Source organism: Schistocerca piceifrons, chromosome 8, assembly GCF_021461385.2.
Source record: "Schistocerca piceifrons isolate TAMUIC-IGC-003096 chromosome 8, iqSchPice1.1, whole genome shotgun sequence".
Classification (NCBI taxonomy): domain Eukaryota; kingdom Metazoa; phylum Arthropoda; class Insecta; order Orthoptera; family Acrididae; genus Schistocerca; species Schistocerca piceifrons.
Window position 1 is genome coordinate 318,005,281 of NC_060145.1, and position 17,310 is coordinate 318,022,590.

General features: G+C 38.7%; 1 long non-coding RNA gene across 1 annotated transcript; it reads right to left on the reverse strand.

Annotated features, from left to right (window-relative positions):
• Positions 1 to 5,748: 5,748 nt before the first annotated feature.
• On the reverse strand, positions 5,749 to 8,541 carry LOC124711834. Its single transcript, XR_007005528.1, has 2 exons — positions 8,428 to 8,541; positions 5,749 to 6,093 (listed from the first exon to the last, which is right to left on the reverse strand). It is a non-coding gene; the product is annotated as an uncharacterized LOC124711834 (long non-coding RNA).
• Between the last annotated feature and the right edge of the window lie 8,769 nt (positions 8,542 to 17,310).

A 17,310-nucleotide genomic window follows, 5' to 3' on the forward strand; every position in this document is an offset into this window, starting at 1 on the left:
ATACCTGCAACTGAGCAATGTGATAGTGATACGAGATATTATCTATTTAACATATCCGAAATACAACATTTATTGAAAAATTACGAAGAAGAGGTTAAGAATAGAAAGAAGCAAGCCACTAAAAGAATAAAAATAAATGAAAGAATGCTAGAATATGTTAACTACAGTGAAGGCAAGGTTTTTGGATTTGGGACTGATTGTATACTTAAACTCGTTGGTAAATTATCGCTAAAATTTGATGGGATTAAATTGACTATCACTGAAAGGTCATATGAATGTACAAACAGCTTAATGAATCTCTTTTCTAAAAAACAGATTACTGTGGATGACATGAATACAAGATTTACAAGTTGTGATTTATCAAATAATGTGGATATATTGTAATATTCAGGAGCGATATATTCTGATAATAGTCCTCATAAAATAAAATGTAGTGAAGGTAATATAAATATGTAATAAAAGAAATTGTCGATGATTTTTTCCAGCATCAAGGCAAAGAAAACGAGATGTTTCACTGCAAAGTGAAGATGAGAAAGGAGGTGATGTTGTCATTAAAAATATACAGGAAGACTAGTGGAACATGTTTGGATGAATAATTTAGAGATTTAATTGATATATGAGCAGTCATTTGTGGAGAAGACTTAGCTGGAAATAAAAATTATCACAATGAAAAAGTTGGAATAACACATATGTTAGCAAAAAAAATTAGTTATATTATTATGAACAATTCAAAAAGAGTACCATATCCGAACAGACTTTTGAATAATTTGCAATAATTTTGGAAAACAGAAACATATGGAAAAGAATTAGTTAATACTTTAATTAACAAATAACCATCTGAAATGCATCTCCCTGGTTATGATTATTGTGGGTCAGGAAGAAAATTAGAAGGAAGATTAGCTAGAGGTGATCAAGGAATAAATCCACTAGATGAAGCCTGCAAAAAGTATAATATTGTGCATAGAGATCATAAAGATATAGACAAAAGATGTGAAGCACACAAACTTCATCTATCTGTAAAAGAAAGAATGCATGTTTCTGATAAAACAGTTGGAGAAACATTTGTTGCTACAGCAGTTAGAGGAATACTTTATGGAAATGCAAAATTAGGTATAGGTTTCGATGTTGATGACAGTGGTTGGGGACTAAAAATAATAATATTTTAAAAAATTATATCTATAGAAATGAATAACTTCTGCATTAATTATACTTTGCTACATAGTGGCAAAACTAAACTAAGAGCAATTAAAATATAACTAAATAATTATCAGTTGCTTAGTACTGATAATTTTTTAACTATGAAAGAAACAGAGTAACACAGGTGGAATTTTGCTGGTAATATTAGGTATTCCTGCTGTGAAAAAAAATACGAAATATCTAACAAAATTCAGATTTACAAAACATGGAGGGAGATTTCTTTCATTTACTTTGACAGCATTACCATATGTAGCTGCTGCTAGTACAACTGTGGGTACGGTACCAAAAACGGTAATAGATAAAAAACAAAAATATCAAGAATTAGAAGACCAAAAAACACATGATTCACAATGAAGGAGATAGATGGCGTTGGAATGAAAGAACTACAAAAAATTCAAAAAACAATTCGTATGTATCCTAATGTATTAAGTAATTTTGATGTAAAATATCTTACTAAATAATTAAAAATCAAACCCTTTAATGGCGTCTTTATGACTGGTGGATCATCATAGAGAATATGAATCTGGGATACTTAACTTAGATATTTACAATAATGTAGGATATGTTGTTACAAGCATATCAATAGAGTTATATTAGTTTCAAAGGTAGAAGAGTAGTCAATATAAAAGATCCAATAAGTTATTTCGATATTATTGCTAAACAATGTTTAGAAAAACAATCAAAGGCTCTTTCCACAAGGGTTGAGTTTATAAATACTGAAACACAATTCAGTAATTAAGTTACTAAACAAAAATCAGCATCAGATAACACTAAATAATTACTTAAAAAAGAAAGAAATAGAAGCAGAAATAACAAATGTAGTTACATATATTAAATCAGAATGTAGGAAAGTCCATGACAAAGAAACACTCACATTATAATTTTTTATGGGAGAGGAACAAAAATGTTCATTTTGAGTGTGATTTTATTCTTAATAAAGTTGTTGCTGTTGCTCAAAATATAAATAAAAATTTGTTCTTGAACAATTTTGATATTAAATTATGTATTTTTTAAATAAAGTTTACAATGTGATTAATGATATTGCATCATTAAAAATTGAACATGAATCCAGCTTTCTAACTATAATATTAAAAGATTCTGTTAAAATTGCTCCAGTGGATTTAAAGATAATTATATTTGGTGAAGTAATTTTATCTTCAAGTTAATTATAAATGAATAGATATGGTCTCAAAATTATTTGATGGATGCAGTAATACAAGTATTTGAGTATAAAAATGAAGGCAGCTGTCTTTCTATCTATTGCTGAATTTAAATACACAGTCAGAAATAAAATTAGAATTAGTAAACTTAAAGAAAATTCTAAAAAAGAGTTATACAGTTAATTGGTCAATAGAAATTTTTGTAATTGAAAGTGTTATTTATTCTAATCCAATCACATATAAATTAAAGGCTGTAAGTGGAGAAAAAATAAAAGGTGATATTTATGAACAAGAACCACAAAAATTTATCATGATGTATATCTTGTTGAGAAAGTGTTAAGAAAGGAAGGAGATGAAGTATATGTTAAATGGTTAGGATTCCATAATTCACAAATTTTTTGAGTGGGTAAAAATATAATTATTACATAAAACTTTGTATATGGAAATAGATACTGCTAATGATAATTTCTAGCTCTTTGGTATTGAATATAACATTAACTTTCTTAATTGTTTTATCACACAAGGCAGCCCACTCGCAGCAATTCACATGTGTCTTAAATAGTTCATTTACTATGGTTTTTCCTTGCCATGTTGATTTTTATATATGATAATTATTTTCAATCGTTATGTTCTTTGTGATAGTTATTACTAGTTTTGAGACATTTTAATTCGATTTTTATGTTTTTTAGATGGTGAATCTGTGCCATTAGATGCTCTGCAAATGTTGAGTTGGAGTGTTTACTATTTAATGATCTTAGACTTTTTGTTTATTTGACTCTAGAATTCTTACATGTTTGGCCAACATATACAAGTAGATAGCAATTGTTAGTTAGATGGTGCATGCCAGATTAGCAGTATTGATCAGTGCCAGCGGTTTGTCATCTGAGTTTGTACTGTATTGTGCTGTTTGTTCTATATGTTAGATTGCGTCCCTATCTTTTTAGTGTTTCCTACCTTGTGTGTGGTTTTGTTTTGGTACATTAATGTGCCATTTATTGTTTACCCTTTGTTTAATTGTTATGCATTTTGATTTGTCTGTCTATGTGCATGTTTCATGATTAATTATTGTCAGTTTATGTATAGTTCCTGTAACTTATTGTTTACTTTATCTGATATCTTCACATCATATCCAGCTAACGCAAACAGTGTCTAGTACTGTATAAGATGGAATACCTCTGCAGTTATTCCCAGCAGGCACCGAAATAAGAGGATTGTCAACAAAGAAAGAGATGTTGTCATACCCTTCATGACTTAGATGACAAGCGGCATGTTCGAATGCAACAGTGCAAGAACCTAGACTGCAGTTCACGATACAAACGCCTTGAGGAATGTGGGAGCCATCAGCTTGCCTATCCAGTCCACTGATTTATTACCAATAGACTATACCTGTGACGTAAAAGGTAGACATTCAGAATTGTAAGGGTTTCGTGACCACTTGTTGACAAACTATCAGTTGGCTTCTATCTCGGGTTCTTTGGCCGAAATTTGTTCAATTGTCAAAGCATGAGCCTCCATTGCTGGTCTGCCACTATTAATGGAGAGTGAAGCCTTGACAATGCTGGTGAAACTCCAGAAAAATCATCAAAAAGGCATCCACTCACGAATATGAGACACAAGCCAACAGGCAGAAAGACATACAATTTCAAACCAGTCTCTAGGCAGTATTATTCATAAAATGATACAGTGTCAGTTTCAGACATAGCTGGTAATTGCTCAAGATGACGCTCAGAGGCTGTTAGCTTCCATCCTACAATGGTTACAGAAGCATATTCGTGTCTGTGGATATCACATCCCATACTGATATTCATTATGAAATGAATGTTAAATCATGTAATACACTTTATGTAAGTCTCTGCAAATATTGATGAACTTGCTGATCCTTGCATTACCATGACAGTCTGATTAAATGGAAAAGAAAGAAAAGAGACAGCACACATTTCTAAAATGTATGAGAATTGGATAAACGCTCTAATCTCTTTCTCATCCTTTTCTCTCTCCATCTTCTCCTCCCCCTCCCTATGCATATCTCCTTCACCTCCCCCTCGATTTGTCCATCATCTTTCTGTGCATCCTTGCCTCCCTCTGTCTCTTTACCTCCTCTCCTTCTCTGTGACCCTATTGTGCCCAACACCTCCTTTCTCTGTTCATCTTCTCCTGCCCCTTCCCTCACCATTTCCTTCTGCCCCTCTTTCTGAGCACCTCGTCCTGTGTGTTTTCTATGCCTGTGTCCCACCACCCCTTGGTCCATCTCCAGTTCGCCCCTCTTCCTGACAATGAGCCTTGTTTATTGTTATTGTAAATTCAGATTTTGTGGTAGTATTCTAATAATAATTCAGTAAACCATAAATATAACTTTCCTGTTTGCTAATAACGATTTACTGCTATGTAATTCACATATTCATCACACATACAAAAAATTATCGAGCTTTTATGTGTCCACAGGTTTGTTACAGTAACGTGTAAAATTTCGAAGTAAATCAATCGAGCACTTTTTAAAATCTTTGGTAACAATGTTTCCCCTTTATATATGGCATATATATTTATGTATTATATGTAGTAAATTATATAGTCTATATAGGTCTGAATATTCAAGGGAGTACTGTGTAAAAATTTGAACTAATTAAGTCAACAACTTTTCGAGATTTTTGATGTTTCCCCATTATATATTTCATATTTATTTATATATCATATATACTAAAAATAGGCATATAAAAGCACATTCGCCCTCAACGTTGTGTCATAATTACCAAGCAATCGGTGGAATACTTTCAGAGAACTGAGAGTTTGAACAAACGAAAAATAATGTATCGCCTTTGTTATTATATATGTATTTATGTAGCATACATCGCTCCAGTAGGTATACAAAAACATGCTCCTGTTCCAATGCAACGTTGTGTCAAAATTTCAAAGCAATCGGTGAAGAACTATCGGAGACGCGAACGCAAACATTTACCTTTACATTTGTATAGATGTCAGACTGGAGTGTTATTTTATATAATTTTCCATCTCCATCAGTGAATGCTTAGGGTATGTACAGTCTTTTTCATTGCTCGTTGAGAGACCATACAGAAACCAAAAAATAAATAAAGTTGTTTAGGAAACATTATTCCTGCCGGCCGGAGTGGCCGAGCGGTTCTAGGCGCTTCAGTCTGGAACCGCGCGACCGCTACGGTCGCAGGTTCGAATCCTGCCTCGGGCACGGATGTGTGTGATGTCCTTAGGTTAGTTAGGTTTAAGTAGTTCTAAGTTCTAGGGGACTGATGACCTCAGCAGTTAAGTCCCATAGTGCTCAGAGCCATTTGAACCATTTGAAACATTATTATAGAATTTTCCTCTTTGGATAACACTTAAATCGGCAAACCATTGAGTAGCTAAACGAAGTCAATAGTACTTTTTAAATGATAAAATTTATTTATTCCTTTGTAATACATTTTCGTTTACAGTTTTGAAAAATGAAAAGATAGCTCTTGATATAGAAACAGAAGAAGTATTTTAAATGTCTAATTCGCAAAAAAAGAAAGGTTTATAACAAAGTAGAGCTTTCTATGTCTGGAATCTGCCAGCAGTCCGCTCAGCCAGTGTGGAAGGATATAGACGCTCCCCAGCGGTCTTGCAGCGCCTGGTCCCCAGCAGCTCCGTCGCCCACCACCGGCTGTACCGGCTCCTGGTTGCTGGCGGCATCTCCGCTAGGGACAGCTGGTACGTCTGCAGGTTCCTGCGCCATCGTGGCCACGACCTGCAGACAAAGCGACAAGTTGCTTTCGAAACTGACGCAACCATCAACTCATTTTTCAGTCATCATGTTTTAAGAAAAATCTAGACATAGTGCTATGCTTTATCGACCTAGAAAAGGCGTTCGAAAATGTGCAAAGGTGCAAGACATTCGACATTGTCAGGACAATAGATATAAGTCAGGAAAAAAACAATAATTTGTACAACAATCAAAGAGTAAAAATAATAATGGTAGATCAAGAAGGCAGTGTCGTGTTTTAAAGGTTTTAAGACAGAGATCTAGACTTTTACCCTTACTGTTCAACCTATAAACGGAAAAACAAAAGGAATGTTCAAGAATGGGATTAAAATTCAAGGTCAAAGCATATCAGTGATGAGATTCAGTAATGATGTTTGTAATATTAGTAAAAGTGAGAAAGAATTACACGGTGCGTTGAACAGATGTCGAACGGAAAATTACCCGCAATACTGGAGAATGTCACTCTCGCAGAAAGACGGAAGAGAGGTCAACTCCCGATTGTCTGTAGTACGACAGCAACTAACACGAACGTTGAGTGAGAGATAGATTGGTCGAGCAGCCCCAGTAACATGTGCTTAATCACTTAGATTTCTGTCTATCCAGATACCTAAATGCAAAAAATTGTTCCATGGTATACAGTTGTACATACCTAACTGGAGTGTGTGAGGTACTTGTAGCAAAAAATGATGGCAGCGAGCTGTGTTGACACGAGTTGGTGAGTCTTTGAGAAAGAGGGATGAGGGATGTATCACAACGAGTGGTAAACACAGTGAGCAGTTGCTATTGTGTCATCATACAGATGACCTTAATGAGACCCGTATCTCAACCATTATTGGCTTCCAGAGATATGTTTTTAAAAGTTCTTTTTCAAGATTTGACTAATGCCATCTCCTACAGGACACGTTGGTCAGGCAACCTGTATATATCAAACCATTCGCAGTTGGTATTCGCTTCTCGTCTGTTATGGGAAAAATTTTTCTATTACCGTACATGAAATACAAATGGCGTTGAGGAAGTCTAATGTGTAGACGGAAGCCGCATGTTTTACAATCTCCCCTGAGGAAAGTATGTGTATTATTTGAAAATATGTGAAAATATATGTCAAAATTACAAATGACGGGTGCCGTTCTGAGCTTTAAACAAACAGTAATACTGCTGACCTTAAACTGGACGAGCAGCTTATTTGTTTATCATACGTAAAATATCTTACAGCGAGAACCTTTCATGCTCCAAACATTCCGATATATCCTAGTAGGTGGAAAAAGGTGAAGACATGTAATGCCTTTTATTGTTTTGTAAAACCTACGTTTGACGCTGGCTACACTGCGGGAGTATGTTATGTAGATTTCCTGTACCCAAAAATGTTAGAAAGCGTCCACCATCGCCGTTTTAGGATGTCTACAGACAGTTTCATATTAAGCTTCATAAACAGCATATTCTTCGATATTAGTGAACCCTGATTTTGCTGGAAATTCGTTACGATCCAGCATAGCCTTTAGTGTTTAATCTCCTATCTCTAAATCATAGAGCTGCAAAGATTACCTTTCGGATCAGTGCAAAATAGCAGTACATAAATCTAGATATGACGGACATGCATGTTCTAGACATTCGCGAATAATGGCTTCAATGAGAGTTTGTAGAGTTGCTAAGAAACGAGGAGCTAAAATACAATGATTTTAAAACAATAAGTCTGATAAGGCAACTCCTGAAAATAATTCTAAAAATTATTCACAAAAGAATCTAAAAAGTTTGTGAAGAAGGAATTGCACCTACACAGCTTGGCTTCAGAAATACTGCCGGTACGCAAGAGGTTTGTTCTGCATTCAGATCTTATTCCGGAGGTGTAAACATGAATTGTGACGGCTATTTCTGTTTCATTATCAGAAGGCCTTTGACAGAGTACAGCATTACGAGGTCACTGAGGTACTAAGAAGCAGTGGGATAGATTATAAATAATTAACCTGTATTGGGATCAATATACTGCTGTGAGGTTAGAAGAAGAGGAATCTGGCACTTTAGAGATATGCCGAGGAGTAATCTCGGCTGTATTATATTGGCACTGCCTACCATGTCGTTAACGTGGAATATGAACAGCAAGGATCCCATCCCAAAATATTCCGCTGTGGATGTTATTTTCTCACCTGTCGACGACTATAGATCCAAGCTCTCGCATTGCGTCTTCACTACCAAGAAAGTCTCAATTCAGTCCCAGATTTCATTTGAGACACACCAAATGACCATACCTTGATAAGTGTTGGTGCAGTACCGAGTCATATGGAATCCACTATGTGAAGAGAAGATCGAAGCGCAGTCACTTACCACGAGAGCCAGACAGAGGAGCAGGAGAGACTTGGTGGAGGCTGCCATGACGACTGATGCACCTCTGGCGTCTCCTCGTCCCTTATATACATCATGCGCTGGCGACGGCTGCGTGCTCCGCGAAGTGGAAGAGAGCTGCAAATATCGCGTGAGGCCAGCTGTTGCAGCTGTCTGCATCGGTCAACAACACATTTTGTTAAGATGCCGGAAATGTGTATGGCGCAGGAGCGAGAAATGACACCTTAGCCGAGGTCGCCAACAAGCCTCTGTGCACTGGCGCTCCACTCGGAGGTAAGCCGATTCAGCTCCAAGTGGTGGATAAAATTATTTACTGCGAATATTTGGCCGAGAGTTTGGGAGGAGGTGGTGAAATAAAGTTTTCATCACCAAACCTCTCTTTTTGCTAATCATGTACAGGTGATGTTCCTGAGATATATTGAGTCTCACCTTTATCTACGATAATCATATAGGCTAAACTAATGAATTAAAATTTATACTAGCGCTATGTTCCGAACTTGGGAATCATGATGACGAGGTGGACGCACTGCCCGTTGCGTCGACCTTGCACTCTGACTACCATACTTGCGCGGACTACGCTACTATGCTCGCATTCCAAATTCCAGTTCGTGTCCCAGGTCATTGCTATTCACGTTCTAAACGCAGTATTGCAAGTAGCACTTTAGCGATGAGCGAAATGGGGTTAATCTTGCCCGTGCCTCAGGCATAGGTGATATATTACTCACATACAGCCGATGTTCCTGAGATAGGGCATCTGTCTAGTAAGAAGGAGGCCCGGGCGCGAATGCTGCTGCTGGTACAAATTTTAGTACATTGCTTTAACCTATATCGTTATCGTAAATGAAGATGAGACTAAGTCTCAGAAACATCAGCTGTATATGATTAATATATCACCTATGTCTGAGTTGCAAGTAGGATTAGCTCATTTCGCTCAGTACTAAAGTAAGATTCCAAAATGGGGTGCCTCTGCAATACTGATGCGAGGTCGAAAGGGGACTAACAAAGACCCAAGGCGTGAATTGCAGTTGGTATTTGAGCGAGAGATGTAGCGGGGTAGTCCTCACAGCTTTCGTACCAGGAGTGCCACCGCGGCGCACGTAATAGCGCATGGCCCTAGTAGGCAGGAAACCCGGCTTCGAATATTTGTGTTTGTACATATTTTAATTCCTTCCTTAAGTCTATTGCATAAGTGAAGGCATGTGACGATGTGGATGGTAATACATTCATCCAATTGGGTCGTTAATCTTGCCAGTTCCTTTGGTGCCATAGGAGAGGATTAGTCTGTGTGTCACTATGGTTTCACCCTCATCGTCATCATACAGCAGAAACATGCACGCATTCATTACAGTCAGCTACACTCCAGAAATATATATACGGCACAACACTCACATACCCGCAATGAAGGAGTCCAGTGTGCGTTAAGAAAGACCACCTTTTCCGACATGCAGCTGAATCGTGGGGATATCCCAGCCAACAGTGCTTGCGTGCGTCAACGATACAGTAGTCATACAGCAGATGCAACTGCAACGGAGGGCTATCTGTTGAGCGCCCGACAAACCTATGGTTCCTGAAGACGATCAGCTGCATTTCAATAGTTGCAGGAGCAACGGTATGGATGATCGACAGATCTGCCAGTGGAACTTAACCGACACTGCCTTGCTGTGGTGGTACCGCGAACGGCTGAAAAAATTAAGGCAAAAGGGAAAGGGGAAAAGGGAAATAATGGTGGTATCATGTTGCTTAAAATCTTTTGGAGGTAAAATACTCCGAGACCCGGACGTCCTGGTGGGGACTACACTCGAGGACGTCATCGTCAAGAAAAATAAAACTGGCTCTCAGCAGGAAAGAGCGTGGGAAGTTAGACCACATAATAAGTCAGGTAGGAAGGAGATGGATAGGTTGGAAATTAGAGAAATTTGAGGGCGTAATGAAAAGGACTTCTCGCCAGGCGAGTACACAGGTCAACTGGCGTACAATTAAACTTTCCAGAAAATCAAGACTGAGAAAAGATTACAAACTACGATTATATTCTGTTTGCATTTATTTTTATTTATTTCATCTAAAATGGGTGAAAATTGTTCATGTCTACATCTACATCTACATGGGTATTCTGCAAATCACACGTAAGTGCCTGGCAGACAGCTCACCGAAACACCTTCACAATAATTCCTCATTATTCCACTCTCGAACAGCGGGCGGAACAAAACGAACATCTATATCTTTTCGTGTGAGCTCCGATTTTTCTTATTTTATTATGATGATGTTTCTCCCTATGTAAGTCGACGTCAACAAAATATTTTTGCTTTTGGAGGAGAAAGTTGGTGATTTAGTGAGAAGATCCCGCCGCAACTAGAAACGCCTTTGTGTTAATGATGTGCATCCCAAATTCTGTATCAGGACCGTGATATCTCTCTTCTATTTCTCGATAATGCAAAAAGTGGTGCCCTTCTTTGAACTTTACCGGCGTACTCCGTTAACCATATCTGGTAAGAATTCCACATCACCCAGCATTTTTCCAAAAGAGGACGGACAAGCTTAGTGTGGCAGTCACTTTAGTAGATGTGTTCCATCTTCTAAGTGTTCTGCCAATAAGACACAGCCTTGGGTTCGGCTTCCCCACAACATTTTCTACGTGTCCTTTCTAATGTACACTATGTGATCAAAAGTATCCGGACATCTGGCTGAAAATGACTTACAAGTTCATGGCAACCTCCCTCGGTAATGCTGGAATCCAATATGGTGTTGGCGCAGCCTTAGCCTTGATGACAGCTTCCACTCTAGCAGACATACGTTCAATCAGGTGCTGGAAGGTTTCTTGGGGAATGACAGCCCATTGTTCACGGAGTGCTGCACAGAGGAGAGGTATCGGTGTCAGTCGATGAGACCTGGCACGAAGACGGCGTCCCAAAACATCCCAAAGGTGGTCTAAAGGATTTGGGTGAGGACTCTGTGCAGGCCAGTCCATTACAGGGATGTTATTGTCGTGTAACCACTCTGTCACAGGCCGTGCAATATGAACAGGTGCTCGATCGTGTTGAAAGATGCGATCGCCATTCCCGAATTGCTCTTCAACTGTGAAAAGCAGGAAGGTGCTAAAAACATTATTGTACGCCTGTGCTGTGATAGTGCCACGCAAAAAAAACCAAGGGGTGTAAACCCCTCCATGAAAAACATCACCGCCTCCGAATTTTACTGTTGGCACTACACATGCTGGCAGATGACGTTCACCGGACATTCGCCATATCCACACCCTGCCATCGGATCGCCACATTGTGTACCATGATTCTTCAGTCAGCACAACGTTTTCCACTATTCAGTTGTAAAATGTTCACGCTTCTTACACCACGCGAGGCGTCATTTGGCATTTACCGGCGTGATGTGTGGCTTACGAGCAGCCGCTCGACCGTGAAATCCAAGTTTGCTCACCTCCCGCCTAATTGTCATAGTACTTGCAGCGGATCCTGGTGCAGTCTGGAATGCCTGTATGACGATCTGGAAGATGTCTGTTTATTACACATTACGACCCTCTTCAACTGTCGGCGATCTCTGTCAGTCAACTTTTGTGCTGTACATGTCCCTTCATGTTTCCACTCTACTGTCACATCGGAAACAGTGGACCTAAGGATGTTTAGGCGTGTGGAAATTTCTGGTACAGACGTATGACACAAGTGACAATCACCTGGCCAACTTCGAAGTCCGTGGGTTCCGTGGAGCTTCACATTCTGCTCTCTCACGTTGACTAATTACTACTGAGGTCGCTGATATGGAGTATCTGGCAGTAGGTGGCAGCACAATGCACCTAATATGAAAAACGTATGTTTTTCGGTGTATCCGGATACTTTTGGTCACATAGTGTAAGTTGTTCGTTATTGTAATTCTTAAGTATTTAGTTGAATTTACGGCCTTTAGCTTCGACTGATTTTTCTTGTAACCGAAGTTTAATTGATTCCTTCTAGCAGTCAGGTGGATGACCTAGCACTTTCCATCATTTAGGATGACAATTTTTACACGATACAGATATATTTTTCTATATGTTTTTGCAATTTATTTTGATATTCTGATGACTTTACTAGGCCATAAACGACATCATCTACAAGCAACCTAAGACTGCTGCTCAGATTGTCTCCTAAATCTTTTATATATTTAAGAAACAGAAGAGAGCCTGTAGCATTACCTTTATGAATGGCAGAAATCGCTTGTGTTTTACTCGATGACTTCCCGTCAGTTACTACGAATTGTGTCCGCTCTGACAGGAAATCACGAATCCAGTCGCGTAACTGAGACGGTATTCCATAAGCACTCAACTTGATTACAAGATGCTTGCGAGGTACGGTGTCGAAAGCTTTCTGGAAATCTAAAAACACGGAATCAATTAGAAATCCCTTGTCGATGGCACTCAATACTTCATGTGAGTAAAGAACTAGTTGTGTGTCACAAGAGCTATGTTTCCTAAATCCGTGCTGACTGAGTGTCAATAGATCGTTCTCTTCGAGCTAATTCATAATGTTTGAACACAATATATGTTCCAAAATCCTGCTGCATATCGATGTTAATGATATAGGTCTGTAATTCAGTGTATTATACCTACTGCCTTTCTTGAATACTGGTGTGACCTGTGCAATTTTCCAGTCTTTGGGTATGGATCTTTCGTCGAGTGTGAAGCTATCAGCATACTCTGAAAGGAACCTAACTGGTATATAGTGTGGACCGGAAGAACTGCTTTTATTAAGTGATTTAAGTGGTTCCCCTACTCTGAGGCTATCTACTACTAACTTATTCGTGTTGGCAACTGTTACTGATTCGAATTCTGTGATATTTATATTTTCTTTGGTGAAGGGATTTCGAAAGGCTCCCATTGCTATCGTGCAGAGAAGGCATTGATTTTGTCTTGCCGCTAGCATACTTTACACACCATCAGAATCTGATTAGATTTTCTGCCAGGTTTCCAGACAAGGTTTTGCTGCGGGAACTATTATAAACATCTCGCGTTGAAGACCGTGCTAAATTTCGAGCTTGTGCGAGAGATCGCAAATTTTGGAGATTTTACGTTCTTTTAAATTCGGCATGCTTTTTTCGTTGCTTTTCCAACAGTCTTCAGGCCCATTTTGTGTACCAAGGGGGATTAGCTCCGTCTTTTGTCAATTTATTTGGTATAAACCTCTCGATTGTCGTCGATACTATGTCTTTAACGTCAAGCCACATCTGGTCTACAGTTACATCGTTAATGTGGAAGGAGTGGAGGCTGTCTGTCAGGAAGGCATCAAACGAATTTTTATCTGCTTTGTTTAATAGATAAATTTTAATTTGTTTTTGGAGGATTTGAGAGTTACAATATCCAGTCTTTCTGCACAACCCTGTGTTCACTAATCCCTGTATCGTTTTTGATGCTCGTTATTAACTCAGGATTATTTGTTGCTAAGAGGTCAAGCATGTTTTCACAATAGTTTGCTATTCACTTGGGCTCATGAACTAACTTTTCGAAATAATTTTCAGACGTTTAGCACAGTTTCGAATGATGTTTTACGCACATCTCCGGATTTAAACATGTATTTTCTCCAACGTATCGATCATGAATGTATGAGTCGGGTACGTGTTTCAAAGTTGACTCAAGTTTTTTTTTGAACCTTTGTGTCATCTGAGTTGGGAGGCCGGTAAAAGGCTCCAATTATTATTTTATTTCAGTTGCCAAGAATAACCTCGACCCATACTAACTTACAGCAACTATCTACATCAATTTCGTTAAACATAAATTGCTCCATCAGCAACAAACATACCATCTCCAACAGTATTTAGCCTACCCTTTCAGAACACCGTTAGGTTCTCCCCAAAAATTTCCACTGAACTTATCTCCGGCTCTAGCCATCTTTCTGTGTTAATAGTGATTTGGGTATCAGTGCTTTCTGTTAGCGCTTGGAGCTCTGGCACTTTCCCAACACAGCTACGACAATGGCTTACGTGAACGAGTTACTTAGCTCAAATGCTAATGAGTGTGGTAGTGATTTTTAAATGTCACTTACTGTAACAAAATTGAGTTTACAAGCCTTAAGGACTGTATCATCTCTAATGACGTGTTTCCTTGTATTTGCAACATCGTCATGTCGATGTACATCTGGACTAATTACCTTAACTAACAGTGTTCTCTAGTGATCTCTTGTGGTATAAATTTTGTGTATTCAGACGACTGTAATGCAAAGAGATTAGAGGATCTGCAAGACAGTTACGTTATGTCGGTTGCATCAAATCAGGCGAAAGCAATTCAGGTCGTTCGGATTCTTATGGTTGCGGTATATAATATACATAGACAAGGTAGGCGCCACACTTCATAATATCTGGATACAGAGTAGCACAATTTTAGAATAAGCGTTTGCTTAAAAAACACGTAAACTTTCATTAAACGTCAATGTAAATGTTTATTTATGTTTTACAACTGTTATTGTTGTTGTTGTTGTTGTCGACTTCAGTGTGAAAAGCAGTGTCATGTAGCTCTCCACGTTTCTCTCGGTTGTGCAAGCCTCTTTATCTTCGAATATCTACCGCAACCTATTTGAACTTGCTTAATGTGTTCATCTTTCGGTCTCCCTGTACAATTCTTAACGCCCACACTTCCCACCATTACTAAAATGGCTTCCTTCATCAGAATGTCTCTCATCAACCAATTCCTTCTTTTACTCATGCTGTGCCATAAATGCTTTTTTTTTCTCCAGTTGTGTTCAGCACCTCGTCATTAGTTACTCGGTCTAACCATCTGATCTTCAGCACTCATCTGTGGCACCACTCTTTTCTTGTTCGAACTGCTTATCAGCCACATTTGTACAAGGCTACATTTAATACAGGTACCTTTTGAAAAGTCTTCCTAACATTTAAATTTGTATGAGATCTAAAAAAAATTATGTTTTCCAAAGTTCTTTTAAATTCATATCAGATCTTAAAAAAGTTATATTGTCCAAAGTGCTTTTCATGCTACAGACAGTCTTCATTTTATATTCTCTCTATCACCCATCATCAGTTAATTTGTTGCCAAAATCGCAAAACTCATCTATTACTTTTGGTGTCTCATTTCCAACTATTATTCCTTCAACATCACCTGATTTATTTTGATTACATTTCATTACCTTTGTTTTACTTTTGTTACTGTTGATCTTATAACATCTTTTCAAGACACTGCTCTTCAGGATCTTTTGCTGTTTATGCCAGAATTACAATGTTGTCGGCAGACATGAAAGTTTTATTTCTTCTCTCTATACTTTGACTATATTATAACTATAGCACTACAAAATTTAAAGAAATTAAAATAATAAAAAGTGTGCATCATAACTTTTCCTTATTAAAGCAGAGGAACACCAGCTGAAACAGTTTAGGTGTATATGATGAAACATGTTTTGTTTTTAATGTTATTATTTATTTCGTTTTACTTTCTTCGTTCATGCTGTAATCTTGGTGCCTTCTTGTGGTGCTTGGGAACCTGGTGTTTTTTTCCCCTCAAACATGCTGTCAACCACACAGATCCTATCGCTTTCGTGTATTCTGTGGCAGACCATGCAGACCCACAGCGCTCAACCAGCCACCACCGTCTGCCTACCATGTGTATGTGTTTCACCTGTCATCTCTGTACGAAATATACCAAAATATGAACTATAACTGAAATCACTCTGCTCACTGAGCAGTACCCCTTTTCACATGTCAATAAATTTCTGAGTGTTCCAGCAAGCTATGCAGAAGGGTGTTGGAAGCTGTATAAAACATGTCTAAGCGTTCTTGAATCACATTATTTGACCCCATGATTGGTTGTTGGCAGATGTGCACCAAAGGCAAATGTGCCATGGCGTAGTTGTAGAAAGCACCACTAGGAGACAGTCGTGTCGTAAGATATAGACAAATCATCCACTCCTTTTTGTCGCATGGAATTAGTTCACTCCTCTAGGTAGGCAACCCAAAGGTCAGATGTCAAAAGTGGGCTGCTGCTGTTGCGCTAACAGCAGATACATCAATTAACTGCACACACATATTGATGTCTGTTACTACACAAATGGTGCCCATGTGCAGCACCTGTAATGTGACCTACAAAGTTGGGGAGAGGCTCTGTCTATTGCCATGTGTCATTGTTCTGTATGTCTTGTAGTTTTCGCATGTCCATCTTCTGAAACCATGGAAGTAATTATAAATAATCCTTTTGAGAATTACCTTTGTGTTTATAAATTGAAAAAAAAGGAAAACTAAGGTTTAACACCTTGTTGATGAAGTGGTCATTAGAGATGGAGCACAAGCTCAGTCTGGGGAATTACGAGCAGGTAAATGCCGTTTTCAAAGGAGCCATCCTGGCATTCGTGCCATGTTAACAGTGGTTAGTTGGATGGGGCCATTGTGACGAGAAACAACGCCTGGAAGGAAGCAGTTTGTAGTCATCACTCAACACGGGGCACAGAGGCCTATGGTGGCAGCTAGGACTGCTGGTTTGGGCTGTGCATGAAGATGAGTGGCCGGCCGTTGTGGCCAAGCGGTTCTAGGTGCGTCAATATGGAATCGCGCGACAGCTACGGTCGCAAGTTCGAATCCTGCCTCGGGCATGGATGTGTGTGATGTCCTTAGGTTAGTTAGGTTTAAGTAGTTCTAAGTTCTAGGGGACTGATGACCTAAGATGTTAAGTCCCATAGTGCTCAGAGCCATTTGAACCATTTTTGAAGATGAGTGGAGCCAGCAACAGAGATTGTAACTAAGAACATCACCCAAAGGCCAGTGCTGAGTCCATAGTCGGTGCCATCGCTGAACTTGGTAGCCCAGGCTGGATGGACAGTGGCACAGTCAGTTCCTGGAGTGACATCAGAAGACAGCTCTGAGTGGAGCTGTGTCTGAGGACCTCAAGAAGCT